The following is a 14,382-nucleotide window of genomic DNA, read 5'->3' as shown; positions in this document are numbered from 1 at the left end:
CAATTCCCACCGGCCAAGCTTGTTCCAGCACTGCAAGGCGCAGTGGCACAGTCTGTATGCCAGCAGGAATCAGCCCTCAGTGCACGCGGCCCAGCCGCCGCAAAGCCCTGCTCCATCCCCACCACTGCTTCGGATTCTTTAGTCTGGGCAAAATGCATCCATCAGCTTCAGACATCAGACTGTAAAGGGGATGTGAAGGACAACATTTGGATTAGGTCTGTGAATAAATGCTATTACTTTAGACTCAAAGAAGTGAGATTCTTCTAGAAAAAGACGTTCATACAAGTATTCTCTAAACATTTTTCCTGTTACGGCAACTGTGCTGGGGAAGGGCATTGTTACAGATGCCAGCACAAAACAGCTATTCTGAACTGAATGTTCAACACATTCATTTTGCAGCTATATTTGCATATATTCTTTGTATGTAATTTGGCATTATGTAATCACATGCATTGGCAAATACAGTTTAAGTCACAGTCACGTTTCCTTAAGTAGGAAAACACACTTTCCAAGAGGAAGCTCAGTACCATTTCCTGGGCACATGAAACACAAGGACATGTGGAGTTTTGAAATGTACATTTAAATTGGATGGGGGTTTTTTGAGTTTTTGGGGTTTTTTTTGAAGAACAGCTCTTAAAATTCTGCACTGAGTGATTATTTCTGACAGGGAAAATTAGTTCCTAGGAATGACAAGAGTCATTCAGCAGCAGTAGCCTGCTGGGAACACATAGAGATGCATTGTTTCTGTGAGCTAACAGGATTATGTTTCTTAGGGAGAATCCCTGGAATAATTAAAAAAAAAAAAACAGAGAGGGACTCCAACATACAGAGGGGGCTTGATCCAGATATAAGAATGAAACTATACAAACCAGGAGTTCATTTATGCTTGCTAGCAGAGAAGCTAATGCAGCATGACACCCATGTTTCAGACTGCAGCTTGCAAAAACCTGTCTCTGAGAGCATCCTCGGGATGGATGCAAAGGTAAGAGGTGAAACAAGACACTGCAAAACATGGATGAAAAGTCAGCACTGCAGATTTGCAACTCATGCCAAAGACACAGACGCCTGTTTTAAATTCATGGGGGCATATTCATCTGTCCCTCAGTGGCTCCAAACCCATTTAACCAGGAACAATTAAGTAGTTTAGAAACAGCAGCACAAGCTGCACAGTGCAATTACTCCACAAGCCTTAACAATGTGTATTCCAGGAGTAGGGAGGTAAAGGCAAATTCATTCCTTTTTTTGCTGTTTTCCTTCACTTGACTTTTCCATGACACAAAGCAGCAAGGGGACCATCATACTATATGTTACTTGTTGTGAAATTTTAAACACCCCAGCCTATCATTCAGTGCTGTTTGCTCAGCTCCATCTTGCTGTGAAACAGCACAAGGTTTACGGATCCTAGGAGACCTTCATGGACAGGGTCTGCTGGCAGGCATGGGGCAGCAACCCAAGGCCCTGGAGCTTTGCCATCCACAAACACTTCCCCCCTCTCTCAGGAGCCCATGGGAAGCACCAGCATTGCACCTGAAAGCAAACCCTCTCTATGGTCTCTATGACTAAAACAAAAGGACAATGTTGAAAAGCCTGGTAGTACTCAGGTAGCTCTGCTGCAAGTGTGCAGAACTGGTTTTCTTCTGGAATTAAAAGTTAGTTTCTTTAGCTTCACGGGATAGTGAGTCCAACTACTGTTACAAAGACCCACAAAGTGATAGAGTATTAGTGGTCCATTTTTTGGTGTTATCTTTCAGTATCTCTTTTCCAGCCTCCTCAGTGCTCCTATACCTGCACATCTACGGCTCTTAAAACAGTTTTTCTGGAAGGTAATCAGACTGGAATACATCAGAGGCAAGCTGGAACAAGTTTGGATAAGGGGTTTGGGACATGGACATTAGAGACATAGACCCTGCCACATAAGCAGTGACTGCTGTATGGTAAGTCAGAGATGAGTCAAGCAGTTCTGAAAGATAAAAAGGTTCCTGGATGGGACTGCAGCTTCTGAGCTGAATAGGGATAAGCTTGTCAGCCTCATTCATGCTGCTCGAGTCCTGTGATGTCTTACTCTGATAATGATGTGACAAATTAGAAGAAAAAAATCTTAACCAGTCCCACATTTTGCATCCCATAAGTGCAAAAGTTCAAAACAGACAGTGTAGATACAAAAGCCTGAGTGCAAACAATGAATTTCAGGAAGAGCAGAACCCAGCATCACTTTAATGAGACAGCAGAAAAACAAGTTGCTCCAACGAGGTCAACCAAAGGCCACAGCTTTGTATTTCAAAAGCAAAGGTGGTTTCAAGCACCACACAACATAAAGGCCATATACTGGGATCCCTACAGTGACTGAGATGCTCTGCAGACAAGGCCTAGTGGGTGTATGGGACAGCTCACACATCAGAAAGAGTACCTTGAGCTCTGTGAAGCTCAACACTTGCCTGGCACAGCTTCCCAGTCTACAGTCAAAAATGTCAGGGCAAAGAAGGACTGTTACCAATGAATGGTGAGTTTGACCTTGGAGATCACAGCTAACAGAGGCACTGCCCACCAAGCAACACTGACAAGAAAACAAGGCACAGCTCTCTGGCAAACAGAAACATGTATCTACCACTAAAAAGGATTGTGCTAGAAAACACTTCACCGGCTGACAGTTGCTTTTGCTGTTTATGCCTCTAATAACCTTAACGGCATTGTGTAGAATAGGATGTAATTGAAAACTCCATGACTGTACTTAAGTTGTCAAGGACACTGTTGTCATAGTTACAAGTAAAGCTCAAGTGTTTGTTATTCATGGTTGCTTATTTATTTATTGACACCAATAGGATCAAACACTTGCACTACTGTTGAGAAGAACAGAAATAGGGAAACTGATTTTGTCCTACATGTCTTGGCAAAACAGTAAATATTGCACAGGACAGTGTAAGTCTTTTACAATAAACTAGCTTTTTGCACAGCTACCTTATCCCACTGCACATTCAGCTGGCATTCAAGTCAGTCTGTTCTGAAAATTGCAGTAAAAGCCCAAAACAAGATGCAATGCATGAGACAAACCCACTCACCTCTATAGCTTAGAAGCACTGGACAATATCCATCACAACAGGCCAATACTTACCTGCCTATTGAGACCAACACTCAGATCAGAGCTGAACCAGCAGCAAAGCTAGAATGGAAACCTCCAATCCTCCAAGTTTTAAACCTCATCACCAGTCAGAAGTGTTATTACACTCAGGTGTCCAGGTCCTCTTCCTTAGATGTGCTCTAAGCAGGGTTTGGTCATTGGATATGAATACATAGTTTCTTCTTTTTAATTTTCCTGCCCTTATCTCTGTTTTCCCTCTCTCCAACAAATACTGGACCAAGAAGAGATTCCTGGCGCATAGTCCAAGGAATAAGAACAGGTGGGAACGTTGTGATTATGGCACACTAGGATTCAAGTGACCCACTAAACTTCTGAGCAGCTCATTTCTGATTCAAGAACTATTGGAACAGCTAAGCTGGGATGAGACGTGCCCACACATTCCCTGTGAAAGAAATACATTGTCTCAGGGAAAGAAAAATACGGGGTCAAAAAAGCATCTGTTAGAAATTGGGCAAGTTTCAGATCCACAGCAAAAAATACCTACCTAAATGGCATAATGGTATATAAATGATGATGAACATGCACAATTAAACTAATGTTAGCTGAAACCTTTGAAATCTTCTCTTTTTTTGGTTTGTCATTTCCTAATAGTTCCCACTGGAAAAGAAAAAGCTCTTCAATATTTCAGTGAACTTTACTAGTGAGCTACATGGAAGAACCTCTCTTGAAGCCCTCATATTTTGAATCCTTTGTTTTAAATGCAGATGGTAACAACGTATCCAAACCATGCCTGTTAATTTCCATAGGCTTCCCAGACACCAAACAGTGCAACTCTCAATGGGTTAAACAGCTTAAATTATGCCACAGTCGTGCTTTTCAGACTCGTTGCTCCACAACTGTTCTGAAGCATGGGAAAAATCGAAGTATTGCAAAATGTCCTCAAATTGGAGATTTGTCCAAGGAAACTCAGTTATATTCCTTGTAAGATTTTATCCCTCAGCATCCTACCACTACCTCCTCTGAGCTTGTGAAAGTAGATAGATAAATAGCATCAAATAAAATGTATCCTGAAAGCACAATTCATTCTTCTGTTTCCCAGAGTCATAAAAGAGGTTACTTGGAAGCAGTCTGCATCAACCCGAGGGAACAGCTCCAACGGGAGTGTGCGCTCTGGCTTCTCAAGGTGACCCCCATTTCAGCTGAGGACACAGAAAAGCAGATGCATGCAGATTTCTTTCACAAGGGGTCCAGCAAACAAGCCAGGGCACAGCTAACGATGCGTATCCACGACAGGGACATTTGAACATCACACACGGCTGCACATACAGACACACGCATTCACCTCTGAACAGAGAGCCCTGAAGAGCAGTCCTTGCAGGCTGGGCTGGGGTCTGTGCTGACCCCCACTGCACACAGGCACAAGGCAAAGGCACTTACAGAACCTGGAGGGCAGCTCCCCGCTTGCCGGTTGAAAACGCCACTCTCTCCTTCACTTTAGAGACGGCTGCTGTCGGCTGCGATGGAGAGAAATGCCATTGCTGTCAGCTCCCTCCAGCAGCCGCTCGTGACTGGTGACTGCCGGCAGCAGCTAGGACAGGCATCGCTGGGAGGAAGGAAACCCCCAGCTGCAAACCCTGCAGCTAAGCTGGGGGCGATGCCCTAGTTAATGAAAGTTAATGAAACAAGCTCCTGAAAGCTCAGCCAAACCCAGTGGAGAGTAATAGCCAGCTCTCCTCATACAGAGATCAGCTGGCTCTGCCCATTGCCACTCCAGTACCTCTGGCATGTGGGTGTAACCCATCCACTCAGACCCCTGAGAGTCCAAGTGCACCCGAATGCCTTTCTGGTAGGGTTCCAAAACCAAATTCCCAAGAGGCAGTCAGACTGTAACAATGTTTGAAACGGCCCCTTAGTTTCCAAGAATTGTTGAACCTGAAAAACAAGTTTTGTCCACAAACCCCTTCATTTTACTCTGGTTTGTAAATATGTCAGAGGTGACACCGGAGCATATGACTGTCATAAAATAAGCTTGGTTCGGTTCAGTTCCTCCAGGTCGTGCCCAGGCGCATCCTCCCGCCGCCTCCTGCCACACACTGAGAGACAGGCAATGGCAGAGAGTGGGTACACACAGAGAGCAGCAGCAGCCCTTCAGGCCCAAGAACACAAGGAAAGCCAGCCTGGGGTGCCATCACGGAGGCAGAGATGCCATAGCCAAGGCTGCTATGGTGCTGAGGGCGCAAGAAGGAAGATGCACCAGAGCGCAGGAAAAGGCTGAACTGCTTCGGATTGAGATCCCTGTGCCAGCCTTTCAGCCGAGCCACTGCACAGTTGCCATGGCAACCGATGGGTGAAAAAAAAAACCCACAGAGGAAATCTGTAATTATTACAAGCAAGATGGTGACTTACCCACTTCAGCAATCAGGGCATTAAAACGGCTGGAGCAGAGGAGGGGGTGCTCTGTGCCCCACAACAGGCAGGGTTGCACTGCAGCAGGGCGCTGGGGGCTGGATCCTGGCTGTGGGACCTGCGTTAGGCTCTGTCTGCCATGGGCTCCAGCTGTGGGGCAGGATGATTTCCTAAGAACGGGGCTTGAAGCTGTCTGAGAAGCTGTGACCGAAGCACCTGCACCCACGTTCTGCAGGCAAAGAGACGAGGGAGCAGTCTGGTCCTCAGTAACCAGAGCAAGCCCGAGGCTTGTGCTGCCTTGATTCAGCACAGGCACAGTGGGAAGGGTCTAAGACAGAGACAAGGATAGATATCAGAAGCAAGTGACAAAGACAGAAGATGCCACGCTTACTGGAAGCGGCAAAGGTCCCTGGCAATTTAGTGACTCCAGTTTGTGCTGATGCTACAGCACCACGCTTTCTTCTTCCACCTTCCCTCAGCGCAGTAACAGCAGCAGTATTTATTGGTTGGGTGGATGTTGTGATGATTACTGTGCTAATACAGGAATGGCAAGGGACAGCAAGTCATTCAGGGAGCCCAAACACACTTTGCAGTCTCTCTCCAGTGTAACATCCTTGCACAGATAATTTACACACCAACACATGCGATGACAGCATCCACACAACCAATTTATATCCACTGCAGGAGTACATGGTGTAAAGTCACCATGTTGTTCTCCAGTGCTCTTCTACATGAAATGGACAATTGACCACTGCCCAGACAAACTGCTAATGAAAACTCCACTAACACCAATAAAGAAGAGAATCAGATGTGGCTAAACCTGCTTTGGTTTCCTCTCCTTCACCATAAGACTGTGGCCTAGGATCTCATGTGAGCACTAGGAGCTATGAAGAAAGGAGCCCAGACTGCAGTTGTTTATAAGACAGACACCATACTACTCCCAGGTAACAAGCTGTTGATACGATCCAAATTAAAGACAGAAGCTGATCTCTCACCTTCTTCACAGTTCAAAATCTTGTTATTAATTACATACTCTGACTGTAAATGACATATTTAAACTGGCTTACACTGGTTGCCAGACAGTAAAACAAACTGCTGACTCAAAATTGAACTTGTTAACTAGCTAATCTATCACAGAAAGTGCAACAGTCCTATTCAGACAGATGGCTAGTGCAGGGACACATCATGAATTAAGTGTGGGAAAGACTGAGAAAAATTGTAGGTACTCATCACATATCAAACACTGGATTCAAAGGCAATGCTTTGTAACAGCAATTTATTGCTACACTTATTCAGTGAATAATCAGAATTACAGCTCCTAAGGGTGCACTCTGGAGAGATTGAGCTATGGCAAAGAAATTCTTGTGCCTCTGCTGAGTGCTACCTGACATGATACAAGGTTAAACTTGGATGGAAAGTTCTTATTGTGAAGTGCTACAGTGGTGCTAACAATTTATACATCATCTAGAGACTTGAGTCAGCATCGTGCCCCATCATACTGAGCCACATTGTCTCCAACTGCTTGGAAACTCATCCTCCAGAGAGAGCAATTCACCAGCAGACTTCTATGTGTAGTGGATTTTTTTGTTTTAAGCCTTGCATCAAATGACCCAATACTGAATTGTCATGTCCCAGGGAGGACCTAAGTTCTTGCATTACACAGAGCTGCTTTCAGCCCCTTTGCTTGCAGTGCAGCCCCTCCATATCCACAACCATCCCAGCAGGCTGGATGCACAAAGAGGATGACAATGACTTGTGTAACTCTTGTTGCAAGGCAAAGAAAGCAGAAGTCCTAGAGATTTGAAGCAACTGTAACTACTAAATGTACTAAATGGGTACAAAACACATAAGTAGCTCAAAGAAGAGGGCAATCCATGCCAGGATACTCAGCACCAAGCCCTAGTCCTCCTTCAAAAACCAGAGTTACCACAAGACTACAAAGCAAGGTCTCATGGTCACAAATGTGTGTGAAAGGGAAAAACAACACCCCTCTTAACGGCTTGCCATGTTTCTAGAAGGAATAAAGCATCAGTTGGGGTGTCAAAACAACTTTTAGGTACTGTAATTGCTAGGTACACCTTGACATACCTTAAAAAAATCATCTGGAAGAAAACAAAAACTAAGACTACAGAAATGTCAACCCCAAGTTAATGATAAAAATCTAAGCAAATGATTTGCAGACAGAAGGATAAGAACCTTATTTGGACAAAGAGGATTAACATGAAGTAATATAACATAAACAGAAAATAAAAGGGAAGACTGGGATTGCTTAGCTCTGTGGGAAGATCAACACACTGCAGCTCTCCCTACCTGTGGCTAGTCAGAAGACTGCTTCCTACCCCAGTACGTTCAATAACGTTACAGTATATGTGCAGAGGTAGCTTTCCTTCTTTGAAAGAAGTAAAAAGCCTCACGAACAGTGTGGAATTCACCACAATCAATACCACAAATATCCAGAGATATCCTTTGGTGGGCAGAGGCTGGTCTTTAAAACAGTCAGAGGCTGCATGTGTTCAAGGGCACACCTGAACAGCACCTGCGTGACCTACAAACCACTAAGTGGCATAACACACTGACACAGAGAAGGTGGCATCACTCCCTTCTGTTCTTAAATGACAACTATTTTAATTCCCAGTAAACATGAGAACTTCATGTTTGGAAGGACAAGAAGCAAAGGGATATAGGAGTTAAGCACAACTACTACAAATTTCTACTGTCCCTATTAGTGCCTGGTTATTCTGGTAACAGGTTAAAAAGAACAGCAGTTGAGCAGTTTTCAAAACAGTTGAGGGAACACAGACACATATGCAGTACTAATCAATAGACTCTGTGGCTAAACTTTCTAGTATGTTTTGAAAATTATTTTTGGGCTCCAGATGGACAAAAAAACCTGGTGCCAATCCAATTCAGCAAGATACATATTTCTAAAGTGGTCCCTTTTACTTCACTGGGCCCATTCACAAAACTGTAGCTGGGAATGAGCCAAAGTGCTCTGCTGAATTAAAAGCAAGGTGGAAAAACTGGTAACTGGAAGACTCACTGAAAGTTATAAATATCCATGTTACGCCTTAGGGAAAACAAAACCACATGGATCCTGCATCAACTGTGCTTATTTACTCCTTATATATTGCCTATTTGACAAAAATAACAAAGATGCTGCATTACAACATTTCAGACAAGTACCAAATACCTGGATGTAAATTTGAGGATGTAAATTAGACCTTATTAACAAAGTCACTGGTAAAGTGTCACTGAGGTACATCTGTCCTGCACTCTGACACCCATATAAGACACTGGCTGTTGCTTTTTCAGTCTCATACATACAAGTTATGAATCACACAACTTGTGAAGATTCTGTACATCACATTTAGGTAGGTAAAAAGTGTTGGGCAGTTTTGAGGAGGCTCCTAGTACAGGGGAAACTTTTATAAATGTTTCTATTACAAGCTTAGTGAGTTCAGCTTAGCTGCTGAGGTCAGAGAAGAGGAACCTGGAATCAAGAAACTATTGAAAGAATCCTTGTAGTGATGTCCAGAGAGGCTGCACAAATTGGGCATGAGGATACAAACCCATGTTCTTCTGGAATCACAGAAGACATATATTATTTCCATTTAATTAAGGGAGAAGGCCCTTTGGACTGGAATTACAGATAAGCTAAATGCATAGATGGAAAGAAAATTATTTTTAAGGATCTGGGACATAACCTTTTGTGGAATATCTGCTTGCACCCACACTGATCATGTTTTGAAGCCCAGCAAGAAGCATCTGAAGTCAGTGTCCACGTCACCTCCAGTGTCCATGTCACCTCCAGTCAGTGTCAGTGCCACACACCTCCCCTCCCACACCAGCCCCTTCGAAGCAGCCCTGTGCTGACTCTATTAATTTCCAGCAACCGAGAGCCACTGGACATCTGCAGCTCTGCAAATACCCCAAGAGGAACATCCATGGGTGCTACAAGAAGATACCTTGCAAACATAGGCTCTAGTGATAAATATTGAGTAACAAATCAGCTGGCCATACCACTAACCTTAGTGTGGTGAAACAGGTAGGAGACTACACTTTCTGCCAAATACCATAAAATTGTTACCAAGGGCACAGAAAGACACCTTAATGTAAACTGTCCAATGGCATGAGGCAGTAGTTATCCTCACTGTTTGCACTGTCAGATAAGCTTATCTCTGTAACTACAATATTGCCACAGAAGCACTAATCAACATGAGGAATGCCTGACATATCATAAAGAGATCAAGGTAAGTCTATTGCTTGTGTAACTTTAAGCAGCTCCCCTAAGTTACTCCAGGATGAATACAGTCAATACAGAGTAGGAAGCTGGTAGTTAACCAGTTTCTTAAGGGAAATACTTCTCTTTCTAAGGACAGCTCAGGAAAGTAAGCAGTGCTAGCACACTGGACAGTGGAGCACTTCCCTTCAGTATTCTCCATCCTCCAGTGGTACTTAATCTCTGCCCCTCAAGAGGCCCAAGAGAGCAATGTCATAACAGTCCAGAAAAAGATGGGAAAAAAACCAATTTTTTTCTTCTCCTTCATAAAAATCAAGGTTTCACTAAATGGATACAACTGCAGGATTTATCAGTAACCAGATAATGCTTCATAGAAGTTCCTAAATCACGTGCCTTGTTAGTATTTAGAAGCACTGCGTCAGTATTATCTCAAGCTGCTCCTTTTCCCTTTTTGTTGTTAACTAGTGACAGTAGCTGAAAGATAATCAGAGGTTGAAGTTTCACAACAAATGAGAGGGATGCGGCTGCAAGCCTGCAAAGCTTGCTAACCAGCCAGAGCAGAGGATTGGTTATGCAAGGCTGCATATGGATTTTGACCAGGTGTAAAAACCAGTCCCTTTCTCCTCCCTTTTCTGTTCAGAACAGTAAAACTTGACCCTTGAGCTGCTTCCCATAGTTTATCAGATCACTCTGAAACATGATTTATCTTGTGTATTTTCTGAAGAAATTAAACACGTTATTTAAGTGCTGCATCCAGAAATTGTGTACAGTGTCACTCAACTAACCCTGGGGTTGCAAGGGTAGCATCTTCTTAGCCTCTTTCCCAAAGAAACTTTCATCTAGCTCTCCTGTCACCTGCATGACTCAGTCTCCCATTCACACCAGAGAGTCCCAGTTTGGAGAAGAGACATCACCAAATTCTTCACAGTGTCCAGTGTAGTCACAAGTTTAGCTCTTAGAAATCAAGGTACAGCAGTGAAAGGATGCAACACAGCAGTGTGAGGAACAAGAAGTACAGTTAGAGTAGCCACTACATTTGACTAACTGTGGAAACATCACCTACCCATGTGCCCATGTCCATTATCAGTTCTACTATTTCGATTAAATGAAGCCCCACTACACCAAAATCTACAGAGAAGCAAAAGAACAAACTCTGAACTCATTCATAATCATGTAATAGTCCAATTTTTATGAATAAATTAACATCAGGAGCCTTACAGGTTGCATCAGAAGGGGTATTTTCCAATCACCTTCTTGGTCAAGGAAAATTAAAGATTACTGGTGAGGATTTAAGCAAGTAGTTATTTGTATCCTGTTACTGCTAAAAGGCACTTCTATAAAACCTGGCATTTTGAATTTCAGAATTGGAAGGAAAAAAAAGCACAAGACTCATTAGCTATAATTACTGCAATGCACAGTTGGTTTCTGCGATCACAAAAGCTCTTCCCAATCAAAGGCCCCATAAAATCATGAATCCAGCCCCTAGCACTGCTTGTCATTCTCTCCACTTGCCTCTGCTCTCTCTCTCTTAACAGCACAAGCTATCCCTTTTTACGTTTTACTTCAGCTGCTTTTTACAATAGCCAAGGCAGAAGCATCATGTTGCAGCAGTTTTGCCAGCACCTCACAACAACTGCTGCCCAAACCATGGAACACACTAAAGATTTTTACCCTGCAACTCCATAACCTGGCAAAACTGAACTGCAAACAAGAGGTGCAGAATTCATCTGTGCCACACTCAGCCTCTGCTTTCCTACCTCCACCAGCAGACTCTGATTGTGTAATCCTATTTCCCTCTCCAGGAAGCTGCATTGCAGCAATAGCTGTGGAGCAAAAAACAAGGTTTGTTTTATGCTGAAGCCAGGATGAGAGAACATTGAGGTGGATGGCAGTATGGTCCAACACATCCCCTCAGCTGTCTGGGGACTGTCACTGCTCAGTAGAGCACTTTGCCCAAAATGATGAAATCAGTAAGGACTCAGAAGTCATGGCTGCAGCACTGTGTGGTAGGAGTATCATAGAATCATTTTGGTTGGAAAAGACCTTTAAAGTCCAACCAATAACCTCACACTGCCAAGTAAATCACTAAACCATGTCCCTCAGCACCTCAGCTACATGACTTTTAAATATCCCCAGCGATGGAGACTCCACCACTTACTTCCCTGGGCAGCCTGGGCCAATGTTTAACAACCCTCTCTGAAAAAATTCCTCCTCATCTCCAATCTAAACTTCCCCTGTGCAACTTGAGACCATTTCCTCTTGTCCTATCGCTATCATTACTTAGGAGAATGTCCTATCATTACTTAGGAGAAGAGACCTCACCTCACTACAGTCTCCTGTCAGGTAGTTGTAGAGAGTGATCACGTCTCCTCTCAGACTCCTCTTTTCCAAACTAAACACTCCCAGCTCCCTCAGCTGCTCCTCAGCAGACTTGAGCTCCAGACTCTTCACCAGCACCAGTGTCCAGCTCTTCAGTGCCTTTGTTGTAGTGAGGGGCCCAAAACTGAACACAGCACCCTAGGTGTGGCCTCATCAGTGCCCAGTACAGAGGGACAATCACTGCCCTGGTCCTTTTGGTCACACTATCTCTGATACAAGCCAGGATGCCATTGGCCGTCTTAGCCACCTGGGCACACTGCTGGCTCATGTTTAGCTGCTGTTGACTAACACCTTTTCTGCCAGACAGCTTTCCAGATACCTTGGCTCAAGCCTGAGCGATACATGGGGTTGCTGGGGCTCAAGTGCAGGACCCAACACTTGGCCTTGTTAAACCTCACACAATTGGCCTCGGCCCATCAATCCAGCCTGTCCAGTTACCTCTGAATAGCCTTCCTGATTATGCACTGGCCTGTTGCCAGGAAGCATCTTATGCCTGAAATCTGTCCTGTCGAGCCACAGCAGTTTGTTTTGGTTTCCAAACAGTTTCTTAACCAGCTATATTCTCCAATTCCCACTGAGGCAATCCTTTATATCAACAGATTTATATAGGGAGCTCTTAAAAATCTTACAGTACAAACTTACTCTCTCCATTCTACTCCCAGTGTCTTCATTTTTTTGGTGTACATCACAAGGCTAGTATCAAGCAAGCACCTTGCAAAAAATGGGTCAACGTGATATGGAAAGAGAGGTGACAGAGGAGAACAAGATGGTTGGTTCCCATTATTTGCCATCTAACATGAAGAAAGCCTCACAGACAGATCTGGAGGAAACTAAATACAAACAAAAAAACACCACTGCTAATAAGTTGCACCAAGCTTATTTAAAGTATTTAATTTTCGTGTTATTTAAGCCACTTATTCACATTTTTGTCTCATTGCCAGGCCAATTTAAAAGATACAAGTTTATTTCAGTTGTGTTTACTGTCAAAGGATGCTGCCAAGAACCTTTGCATGCTGTAGCCTTTGCTAAAAGAGGAAACCAAAACTGGCATGCTGTTGTGATGTTCAAAGTCTTTAATCAAGATTGAGGCTGATGCGATACAAATACAAATGAGGGATATTATTATTTCCTTTCCTTGCAAACTGCCTTTTTTCCCCCCCTCTTGTTTTCCTCAGTGGCTTCTGCAAGCCTCTATTCTTGCATTACTTCATTTAGAATAGAAAATTGCTGCAAGGGCAAAAAGTGGCATCTTTTGAGAAGAATTTTGTAGGGTTCTTCATTTGCTGGGCTGGAAGTAGGAAGAGGAAGAGGTGACTTAATACCAAGATTACAGGCAAGAAAGCTAGCATGAAATTATCCAGCCCTAGGGTGCAGATTTCCATGAAGAGCTTGGTACCTTGTGCTTTGCCTGGTATGAGGCTTATATATGGAGGCTGGATGCTTCAAAATTGAGTCAAACATCAAAAATAGGACATCAGGAAAACATCATCACTAATTTATGTCTTCTCACAACACCCACTGTTTTGTTCTGTAAGGAACCAGTGATGAATGAAATCAAGGTTACAAGAAGAAAAAAAAAAAGGTAAAAGCCCTCAAAAAACATCCCAGAACCAAAGCCCCAACAAACAAGTAGAAAGAAAACCTTGTGCTGGAAATTCACACTCTTTGGTAATACTTTTCCACATGCATAAATATATCACAGTGCTTTGTAGCCATCCGACACACAGCCTGTGTATTCCAGGCTGAGGTGCCCACTAACATCACTGGCAGGACAGTACCTCTCCTCATTTTTCCTTTCAGTTTACCTTATCCACCCTTCCAGTCTTCCTTTCCACAAAAGCAGGTCTGTTTCTATCCAACAGGCTAGCATATGTTCTGCTAAACTCTTACAGAGCTATAGTGGTCTTCTAGTAAAAAACACTTGGTTTTAGATCTCATAGGTCTTAAAGGGTCCTTAAAACAAATCAGAGATGCAGTAAACACAAGGGTCAGGAAGCTACATGGGAGGACCAGTAGAAAGGAACAGAGAGTATGTCACGTTGACACTACAGGCAAGCTAAAAGGCTTCACAAAAGCAAATCTGATGCTTGTGACGTACAGATGAGATGAAAGGAGACATGAGAAAGTTGTGCTGCTCCTGATGCCAGGATCCATGCTAACCAACACAGCCAATCCAGCTGTGAAAGCAGCAGTGTCACAGGGAAAGGAGAGCTGACACAGGAATCTGAATCAAAATCTCACAGCTGACTCAGCAAAACGTGTCACAAGGGAGTCAGCACAA

General features: G+C 43.6%; 1 protein-coding gene across 3 annotated transcripts in view; it reads right to left on the bottom strand.

The window, feature by feature from the left end:
• The window catches only part of ABAT (4-aminobutyrate aminotransferase), a 56,720-nt gene that overhangs the window by 36,600 nt on the left and 5,738 nt on the right, over positions 1 to 14,382 (bottom strand). The window contains exons 1-2 of one of the 3 annotated variants that reach the window (XM_061993009.1): positions 5,483 to 5,520; positions 4,514 to 4,590 (exon numbers count right to left, since the gene is read on the bottom strand). The exons of 1 other annotated variant lie outside the window; for it this stretch is intronic. The gene's annotated coding sequence lies outside the window, so the exon portion shown is untranslated. Of the gene's footprint in view, positions 1 to 4,513; positions 4,758 to 5,482; positions 5,521 to 14,382 lie in introns of those variants that run through there. One more of the 3 variants, XM_061993008.1, reaches the window with a different exon arrangement.

Source organism: Colius striatus, chromosome 3 (genome assembly GCF_028858725.1).
Source record: "Colius striatus isolate bColStr4 chromosome 3, bColStr4.1.hap1, whole genome shotgun sequence".
In the NCBI taxonomy this organism is placed as follows: domain Eukaryota; kingdom Metazoa; phylum Chordata; class Aves; order Coliiformes; family Coliidae; genus Colius; species Colius striatus.
This window is presented reverse-complemented; position numbering and strand designations above follow the sequence as displayed.